Raw genomic sequence first — 9,899 nt, 5'->3', positions numbered from 1 at the left:
AAATATTTCCACATTTCCGAGGAGCCCCGATGTTGGGATTGACCTCGGAGCTGCTGGCAGAGCTGCCTCTCTCTGTGAGGCTCTGGGTGCAGAAATAGCCAAAAATCAGGATTTTTTACAGATGTTAAAGTTTCCTTCAAACTTTTTCACTCTGCAACACCTTTTGCTTAAAAGATACGTGCAGAATTTGGTATTTTCAGAAATGGCTTTTTGCATTTGAGCAGTTCTGGCTGTTTTCTGTGTGAAAGCAGACACTGAGGGTGATGAAGGGTGAGGGCTGGTGCAGCTCTGCCACTGCCCTTGGGGACAGGAGACAGGGACCACCGTGACCCCCAGCCCTTCCCCGGGCAGCACCAGCTGCAACACCAGCTCTTCCATTTTATTTGGGGGGAAATGAGTGCTTTCTAACTGCCTGACACACATAAACGGCTGGTATTTCCTTTCTCACACCTCCACAGAGGGGTTTTTTTTTGGTTTTGCCTGCAAGGGAGGGTCAGGCTGGGCACAGCTTTAATGTCACTGTCCCCAGGGGGGACCCTGTCTGTGCCCCTCACTGTGTCCTGGTCTCTGCCTCCAACATGGGCAGTGCTGGCACTGATGCATGGTGTGGCAGCTGAGGACAGGTTGGAGCCTGTTCAATTTGGCTTTTTTTTTCCCCATAAAGGAGACCAGACAATAAGGAAAAGCCAAATCTGTCCTCAAAGGAAACACAGTACCCCAGGCAGGGCTTGCCAACAGCTCTGGCCCCTTTCACCCCCACCAGCTCTGGGAGGAGGGAGGAAGGGGGGGATGAGGGTGCTGAGCCTGTGCTCGCTGTCCCAGTTGGGCAAAAAACAACCCAAATGGTGGTGGGGTGGAAAGTGGGCTTGGAAGTGAGCCCAGGGTGTGGCCAGCCTGTCCCAGGGGCTGCCAGAGCTGTTTGCTTCTTCACTGGGATGGGAGGGAGGGACAGACACCCACCCATGCACATCTCTGCATGAACAGACACAGAAAAATCAACACCTGCTTTTAAAAAGTGAGATTACAGCACAAAGGGGGGGTGTTGCCCATCAGCTCCAACTGTTCCCCATCAAAGCATCAACTCCTGATCCTGATTCTTGTCCATCCTTCCCTAAAAAATCATTCACTGTAATTTTTTTTACACTTCATTATTGAGGGTGTTGGCTGAGGCTGAGTTTGGTGGAAGAAGCACGAGGCAGCAATGGGCACCACCTTCTGCTTTCTCCCTCCTCTCCTTGCACGTTTTCTTCCCCTCCAGCTTTCTGGCATTCTCTTTCTTCCTGTGGGAGAAAAGGTCTCCATCAGCATCTAAGGAAATAAATCCCATTTATTATTTATTGCTATCAAAATGTGTCAGCCTGGCTGGGGACGCGGGAGGAATACACAATAGCCCCTCACAGGAATCAAAAACTTGGTGTGGAAGAAGCCCAGGGTGGTGTTTAGGCAGGGAAATTCAGGTGCTTTGCCCTGCTCAGAGGGAGATCTGGCTACTTAACCTCTTCCTAAAATGCAAATGTTCCTGTTGGTGCAACTGGAGCAGGACTCACCGAGGGTCTGTCCAACATCTGCTGAAGACCAGCCAAGAATGGAAATATTTATTGGTTCAGTGCTTCAGCAAGGCTGTATTAATTGCAGCTGATGTTTTGATGGGCAGTTAGCACACAGGTATTGATGAAAATGGCACCACTTCATCTCAAAATTAACTGCTTGGCCATTCAGCAACAGGAGCTGATAAATTATGGCAATAAATTTATGCCACCATAATTTGGGCCCACAGGCACAGTCTGGTGGGGACAGGGACCACAGTCAACACCCTTCATTCCTTACCCATACATAGCTCCAAAGGGAGTTTCAAATGCTTCCAGAAATTTGGGTGCAGGAGTTTTATAACCTCTCAGGTCAGTTTTGGAACTCTTTTAAAATCAACAGTGTTCAGGGGGCCAAGGCACCCTCCATGGCAATGGAAACAGCTGAGCTTTCCCTTTTGGTGTTATTCTTGTGGAGAAGCCATCTGATAAACCATGCAATTATCTCACTTTCCTAAAAACCTCTGAGAAACCAAGTCAGGCTACTGGTGCTGCAAAAGGGAAAAATGTCATTTGATTATTAATAGTGGTATTGATACTATTTATTATTATTATTGTTTTCATTATAATCTCTCACCAGTAATACACTTAGCATGTGCTTATTTGTTTATTTATTTCCCATTCCACCCCCACAAACCATTGCTGCCATTCAGGGCAGCCCCAAAGCCACCCTTTTTTCCAGGCTTTTTGAGATTTTTGCAGGATTTGCTCCAGGAGGGACACGGTGGGTGGGCAGGGGCTGCAGCCCACCCTCTGCCACCAAAATATTCATCTGCAGAGGATGAACAGCAGCTCCCTGCCTTGGGCAGCAAAGAAATTGGAAAATATCCCTATAAATGTGATTCATAGGACACAGCACCTGCCTGCACACTGCATTATCCAAACCCATTAGGGTGAGGGAAACACAGCCAACTATTTTGGGATATGGGGTTTAATCCACCCCCCACCATTATTCCTTATTTCCCAACAGGAATTTCATATCCCCACACCTTTTTCCCCTTCCAACACTGTTCCAAAATTCTCTATTTTGTTACTGGGTGGGAGAGGCCCAACTTTTAGAGAAACTTCAGCTGGGTGTTGCATGTATAAATAAATGTGACAAATTTAATAGGGTAGGATAGGTATTTGAATTATTGATTGTTAAATATTTAAGCTGCAAGTCCCCATCCATCAGCGTGTGTGAGAAGGCTCAGGGCAGATTTATGGGGCTGGAGTTTTCCTGGTTAGCTGGCACTTGGCATTTCTATTAATTATAGCCCACACATTCGGCTTTTTTTCAGGATTTGTTAGAAGTATTTATAAAAGATGTCCCTATTATACCATTTAAATATTGTTTGTGCAACTGGAACGTGTTTTCTATTGTGGATTAATACCCTGTTTGATTTAGGGGAAAATTAAATTAGAAGGTGTAAGTCTCGGGAGACAAATGCTTTATTTGAGAAGGGTTTCCACCACTGGAAAGCACAAAGTTTTTCTTTTAGATATAAATATTTTGCTGGGGGTGTTTCCCTGGGTCTGCAGGTGGGTGGAGAGGCTTTGAGGTGATGGGGAGGGGGAGAGGAGGCACGTGGTGGGGAGGGGGCAGGATGGAATGCATGCTGTTTATCAATTTTAAGGGATTTAAGGGCTCCCCCTGTAACTGTTTCCCTGGGAAGGATGCAAGCCCTGGGGCAGGAAGGGTCTGTGTGAGGGAGGAAACAGCCCAGGGGCCTGGGGTCAATAACACCAAAAAAAAAAAAAAATCCCTGCCCAAGTTTGGAGCTGTGTGATGGATTGTAATTGCTCAAGAAGAGCCATTACAGCCCGTTAAGTCAATACTCTGCATTTCCAAAGTGCTTTAATTAATACATGTTTACATCAGGTACAGCAGGGACTTCTCTTGAGCAGTGGTATCAGGCCAAGAAAGGCTTCAAACTTTCATTATTTGGGCAGGGGGGCGTGAGTTTAGTCTCTTAGTGCTTTATTGCACTGTATAAAAAACACATCTTGATGTGATGAGCAGCAGGAAAATCTTCATCCAGCAGGAGAAACACATCCCCTCTCAGTGGGGCAGGGGCCAGGGGGTCCCACAGGGCAAGGGGGGCACCTGAGGCTTCACCAGCACAGCCCCTCATCCTTCCTGTTCTTTAGAGTCAAAAACTTACCAGCAGGATAAATTACTGCTGCTCCAGGGGAATGAGGGGCTCTGCCCGTGGGAAAGGCATCCAGGCACTCCAGGTTATTTTGGAGAGGGTGAGCCACACCCTCCAAATGGTTTTTAAATCATAATTTCTGTTTTCAAGCCACAAGTCCTGCTCGTGGGGCCTCAGGGCTCAGCCACCTCCCTCTGCCACCCACCTTCCTCCTGGGTGCTGCTGTGATCCTGGACATGCAATTAAATATATGAAGGATATTAATTAAATTAGAATATAATTAGATATGAGATAATTAAATATCAGGAGGACGTGGAGCTGCTGGAGCAAATCCAGAGGCCACAGAGATGCTCTGAGGGCTGGAGTTCATCTGCTCTGGAGCCAGGCTGGGAGAGCTGGGGGTCACAGGAGAGGAGAAGAATCCAGGGAGAGGCAGAGCCCTGGCAGGGCCTGAAGGGAGAGCTGGAAAGGGGAAGGGATGGGGAACAGCACACAGGGAATGGCTGCACTGCCAGAGGGCAGGGCTGGGTGGGATAGTGGGAATTGTTCCTGGCAGGGTGGGCAGCCCTGGCACAGCTGTGGCTGCCCCTGGACCCCTGGCAGTGCCCAGGGCCAGCCTGGGATAGTGAAGGTGACCCTGCCCATGGCAAGGGGTGGATGAGCTTTAACATCCCTTTGAACCCAAACCATTTGGGGTTCTGCAGGTGCTCAGAGCGTGGTCTGGTGATGCCCCCATCACTCCCACCAGTGATATCCCATCACTGAGACACCACTCATGGGACACTGATTTACCTGCTGGAGCAATTCCAGCTCTGTGCCTTGATGTGGGAACCAAAAGTGTTCCACCCCTCCTGACTGTAGAGCTGGGAGCTGCCCAGCAGGTAACTCTAAAAAACACAAACTCTACAAGCTCATTGACTTTTTTTTTTTCCATTTTATTTTTTCCCCTTCCCCTGCAACCACAAATTAGAACCGGCGCTGCTAAAAATCACTGGCCTATCCACAAATTTTAATTAAAGCCTAAATAAATCATTTTGGGCGCTGCACTTGCATCCAAACAAAGCAGGAGATGGCACACTTACAGCAGGCTGTCAGCAGCCCTGACTGATGAGGGGCTGTGAAAACAGCCCCAAGGGCCCCAGTGGAAAGCAGATTCCTCAGCTAACCAAGGGCACATGGTGGCAGGAGGCACCAAAACCAGCTCTGGGGGCTGGGAAGGGGGGAGAGAAAAATTTTGTTAAGGCTGCAGTTTGAGGTTTATGAAATAAAGCAATAGTGCAGCTGCAGCCTCTGCGCCCAGCCATGGAGTCGTGTTCTCCCCTGTCCTTGCAGCAAACAATAACCATATGCTGGATTTGTTACCAAATGTTTATTTTATTCCTTCATTAGTACACAACGAGGGCTTGGAAAAAAAAAGAGGTTTCGTTGCTCCAAGTGCTGGGGAAGAGCTTCCAGCCTGGCCCCAGCTGTGCTGCTGCTCAAGGTGGGGCTGTGCCATGTGTCACCAGTGTCCCTGTGGTACCCCTGGCTCCAGGGGTCTCTGGAGGAGCCAGGATGGATCTATGAACCCTCCCACCCCAGGGCATGGTGCTGTGGGGAGGGCAGCCAAGTGAAACCTAAAAAAACCTCTTCAACTCTTCTTCTCAAATTGTCCTGCAATTTTCTAGAAGCTCTCCCTGTCTGTGGCCTGGTGGGAATGCCAAGATCCTCACTGTATCTCACAAGATCCTTTTTTGCAGCTCACAAAGAGAAAATGGGAATGAAAGTTCATTTTGTGAGGGAGCTGCTCCCTTTCTGAGAGCAGTGGCCTTGGTCCAGCTCTGCTAAGGGCACTCAGACTCACCTGTGGTTTCTCCAGGGAGGAGCCCATGGGGCACCACTGGTGCCTTAGGGATCCACCCTGCATGGAGCATCCCTGCATGGAGCATCCCTGCATGAGCATCCCTGCATGGAGCATCCCTGCATGGACCATCCCTGCATGGACCATCCCTGCATGGACCATCCCTGCATGGACCATCCCTGCATGAGCATCCCTGCATGGAGCATCCCTGCATGAGCATCCCTGCATGGACCATCCCTGCATGGACCATCCCTGCATGGACCATCCCTGCATGGACCATCCCTGCATGAGCATCCCTGCATGGAGCATCCCTGCATGAGCATCCCTGCATGGACCATCCCTGCATGGACCATCCCTGCATGAGCATCCCTGCATGGAGCATCCCTGCATGAGCATCCCTGCATGGACCATCCCTGCATGGACCATCCCTGCATGGACCATCCCTGCATGAGCATCCCTGCATGGACCATCCCTGCATGAGCATCCCTGCATGGAGCATCCCTGCATGAGCATCCCTGCATGGACCATCCCTGCATGGACCATCCCTGCATGGACCATCCCTGCATGAGCATCCCTGCATGGACCATCCCTGCATGAGCATCCCTGCATGGAGCATCCCTGCATGGACCATCCCTGCATGAGCATCCCTGCATGGACCATCCCTGCATGGACCATCCCTGCATGAGCATCCCTGCATGGACCATCCCTGCATGGACCATCCCTGCATGGAGCATCCCTGCATGGACCATCCCTGCATGAGCATCCCTGCATGGACCATCCCTGCATGGACCATCCCTGCATGAGCATCCCTGCATGGACCATCCCTGCATGAGCATCCCTGCATGAGCATCCCTGCATAGAGCATCCCTGCATGACCATCCCTGCATGAGCATCCCTGCATGGACCATCCCTGCATGAGCATCCCTGCATGGACCATCCCTGCATGGACCATCCCTGCATGGACCATCCCTGCATGAGCATCCCTGCATTACAAACCACCAGGGAAGGTGTCCTCCCAAGTCCAGCATTCCTGTTCCAGCCAGCAAACACCCACAAATGCTCTGAGTTTGGCAAAACCCCCTTTTCTGGGGGAACATCTCCATCAAACAGTTAAGGCAGACCTAAAAGTTTGGGATTTTCCCTGTGAAAGGACTCAGAGTGTTCAGTCAAGAGCTGATTGATCAGCTGTTGAGCTTGGAGTCACAATTCCTAAAAAAAACCCCAACAGGACAACTCTCCCTGCAGGAAATTCTGCATTTCCATGTACCATCTCCCTGTGGCAAAGCATTTTCCAGAAAAGAGCAAGGACTTGTTCTGCTCCTAAAATACCCAAAATGAGGTTATTTCCACCAAGAATGGTGCTGCTCCCACCAAGAATGATGCTGACCTCCAAGAACTTTGCTATTTCCACAGGAATGATGCTATTTCCACCAAGAACAATGCTGTTCCCACTCAAGAAGGATGCTGTTTCTTTAGGAGACTGATGGTAACTCACCCCAAAGCATCCCAAGCAAAGAAATTCCTGGAAATAGGAGCTCACTTGCCTTTGCTTTTTTTGGGTTTTTTATCCCCCCTCCTTAAAGCTGCCTTGTGAAAAGAAATGAAAATATGGTACGTCCATGTTGCTCCTGCAATTCAAAACCTGATCTTGACTGAGGAAAAAGTACCAAAAAAAAAAAAAAAAAAAATCAAACCTCTCCCAACTGCAGAACATGCTCATGGGAACAAGATGTGGAGCACATGAGGCTGTCCTGGGGAGAAAGTTTGCTAAAAATAACATATGCAGATTATGTACATAAAATGTCATGAAATATCAGCACAGAAACCCGTGTGGTGGCTCAGGCTGTTGCAATTACAGCTGAAATGGGCCAGATGAAGGACAGGCAGCACTGGGAGTGTCTGCAGCAGGACCAGGAGTGGGGCCAGCTCCTCTCTCCAGCCACAGCTTGGGGATCACATCTGACTGAGCCAAAACAGGGTGGAATGGGGTTGATTTTATGATTTTCTGACTGTGGAGGGACAGGGATAGCCCTGAGCTGCTCTAAGCCCTGTAGCTGCAAAGGGTCTGCTCTGTGATTCTCCTAAATCAGAGCATTTTGGTTAAATATTTAACAATATTTAATATTAAGTGAAGAAGAGACCTGGGGTCAGGACAGGGGCAGCAGCAGCACATCCTGATGGTTTTTACATGAGACAAGTTGCAGAACAAAATCCATATTCCCAAATACATGGAAGTGTGTAGCCTGAGGGAACACTCCCACCTCTTCCATAGTTGGGGGCTCCTGGAGAACTGCTGTGTTTCCACTAACAGGAGTCATTATCTTACAAAAAGGGAAGAGAGTGGAGGAGACAAATTAAATAAAAAACGAGCATTTCATGCAAATTGACAGCTGAGAAGAGTTCATCCATTTGGCAATCAGTGGAAATGGCCCAGCACCATTTCTGCCAGCACAGAGGGCTCCAGGACAGGCAGAGGAGGGAATGCCACTGCCCCCACTGCTCCCCCAAAATACAGGGATGATGGATTCACTGCAGCTGAGCTGTGCATCCCCCTGACACCCCTGCAGCCCAGCCCTGCTGCCTGGGCACATATTAAAATGAGTTATGTAGGTCACTATGTGAAAACAAACAGTGTGTGGATGCATGCAAATAACACAGCAGAACTCCCAGAAAATTTATATGGCAGCCAGAGGACTGAGGAGGGAGTGTGGAAAATGTTATAATGCCACCCTGAAGGGCTCTGGGGGGTCTGGCAGCTCTTGCTGGTGCCTCAGGGAGCCCTGGGATGCTCCCATCCAGGAGCAGGATGAGGCACTGGGATGGTTCCTCTGGGATCTGCTCACACAGGGGGAAGGATGAGCTGGGTAAAAAAAAAAACAACTTTGATCTGAGATTTGCTGTGGGTCACAGTCACAGCTCACACTTCCACAGCTGGAAATCACAGAATCCTGGAATGGTTTGGGACCATAGTTTGGGTTGGGAGGAGCCTTAAAGCTCTTCCAGTGTCACCCCTGCCAGGGGCAGGGACATTTCCACTGTCACAGAGTGCCCCAACCTGGCCTTGGACCCTTCCAGGGATCCAGGAGCAGCCTCAGCTTCTGGGTACCCTGTGCCAGGGCCTGCCCACCCTCACAGGGAACAGTTCCCTACAGGATGTCCAATATTCCTGGAGAGGATGAGCATTTTCCCAGTGAGGCTTTGGATTTAGGGCAGGAATGAGGAGTGGAAAAGTCTGGAATTATCCCAGGGTGCAGCCCTGGGATGCTGCAGTGGCAGAGCCTGTTCCACAGGGTAAGAGCTGGGGATTTGCACCCAGTGCCTTTGGAAATGTTTGGATGGGGCACTGGAGGAAGGACAGGAGAGCCAAATCCTGCAGCCTGATGCTGTTTGGGAAGCTGCAGCAACTGGGAGTTCTGTGGGAAAGGACATTTCTCATAATTTCAGCTTTAGAAGCAAGGCTTGGAAATGCATGCTCTGGAGCCAGGAGACAAGGAAAATCAGATAAAATTCCTTCTGCACAGGATTTTGAGGTGAGACTCATGACTTTTTAATGGACTGGACTGATTTCCCTCCTTCACTGGAGGATCATCCACTCCAAAACCAAGGAGGAGTGAAGGTGAGGAGTGAACAGAGCTTGTGGTGCACTCTCCTTCAAAAACACCACTCTGGGAAAACACTTGGTTGAGGAAACCAGAGGTTTTGGGTGCTGGGGGCCCTTGGATTTTACTTCTTTGCATGCACAAAACGATGGGAATCTCCCACCCACTGCACACACCCAGCTTTGCTGGCTGCCATCAGCACAACAGCTTCTAAGGGGAGTCTCCTCTTTGTTCACCTAGGAGTAAGTAATTGGTCCAATTGAATTCAAAGAGGGATCAATTAGAACAGGTTGTGATAGACAGTTAGGTCACCAGCAGCTCCTATAAATCCCGGGTAGAATTTCCTCCTTTGCCATCTACCAGTTTGATGTAGGAAATGGCTCATTTGCAAGCTAAAGGTTTAATTAGGAGAAAAAAGAAGGTCAGCAGAGATCAGATGTGAATTGCAAAGTGCTAAAGAAGTTTACTGCAGCAATGTATTTATTGAGAGCCCTGCTATAGATCTGCTCCCTCTCTGTCCAGAATGCTAATAGCACCCCTTTGAATTCTTCCCATCTACAGAAAATTCATCAATAATATCTGGGATGTTTTAAAACTCTTTGCCACATGGATTTTTTTTTTTTTTTTTTTTTTTTAATGATAATCGAGACTCCCTTACCCATCTAGTTAATTGTGGATCCTTCTTTCCAGGTCAGGTTTCCAGAATGTGACACCCTTTGGGTTGCTGTTTCTTCTCCCATCC

The sequence above is a fragment of the Erithacus rubecula genome (genome assembly GCF_903797595.1).
Source record: "Erithacus rubecula genome assembly, chromosome: 10".
In the NCBI taxonomy this organism is placed as follows: Eukaryota; Metazoa; Chordata; class Aves; order Passeriformes; family Muscicapidae; genus Erithacus; species Erithacus rubecula.
Note: the sequence above shows the minus strand (reverse complement) of the source record.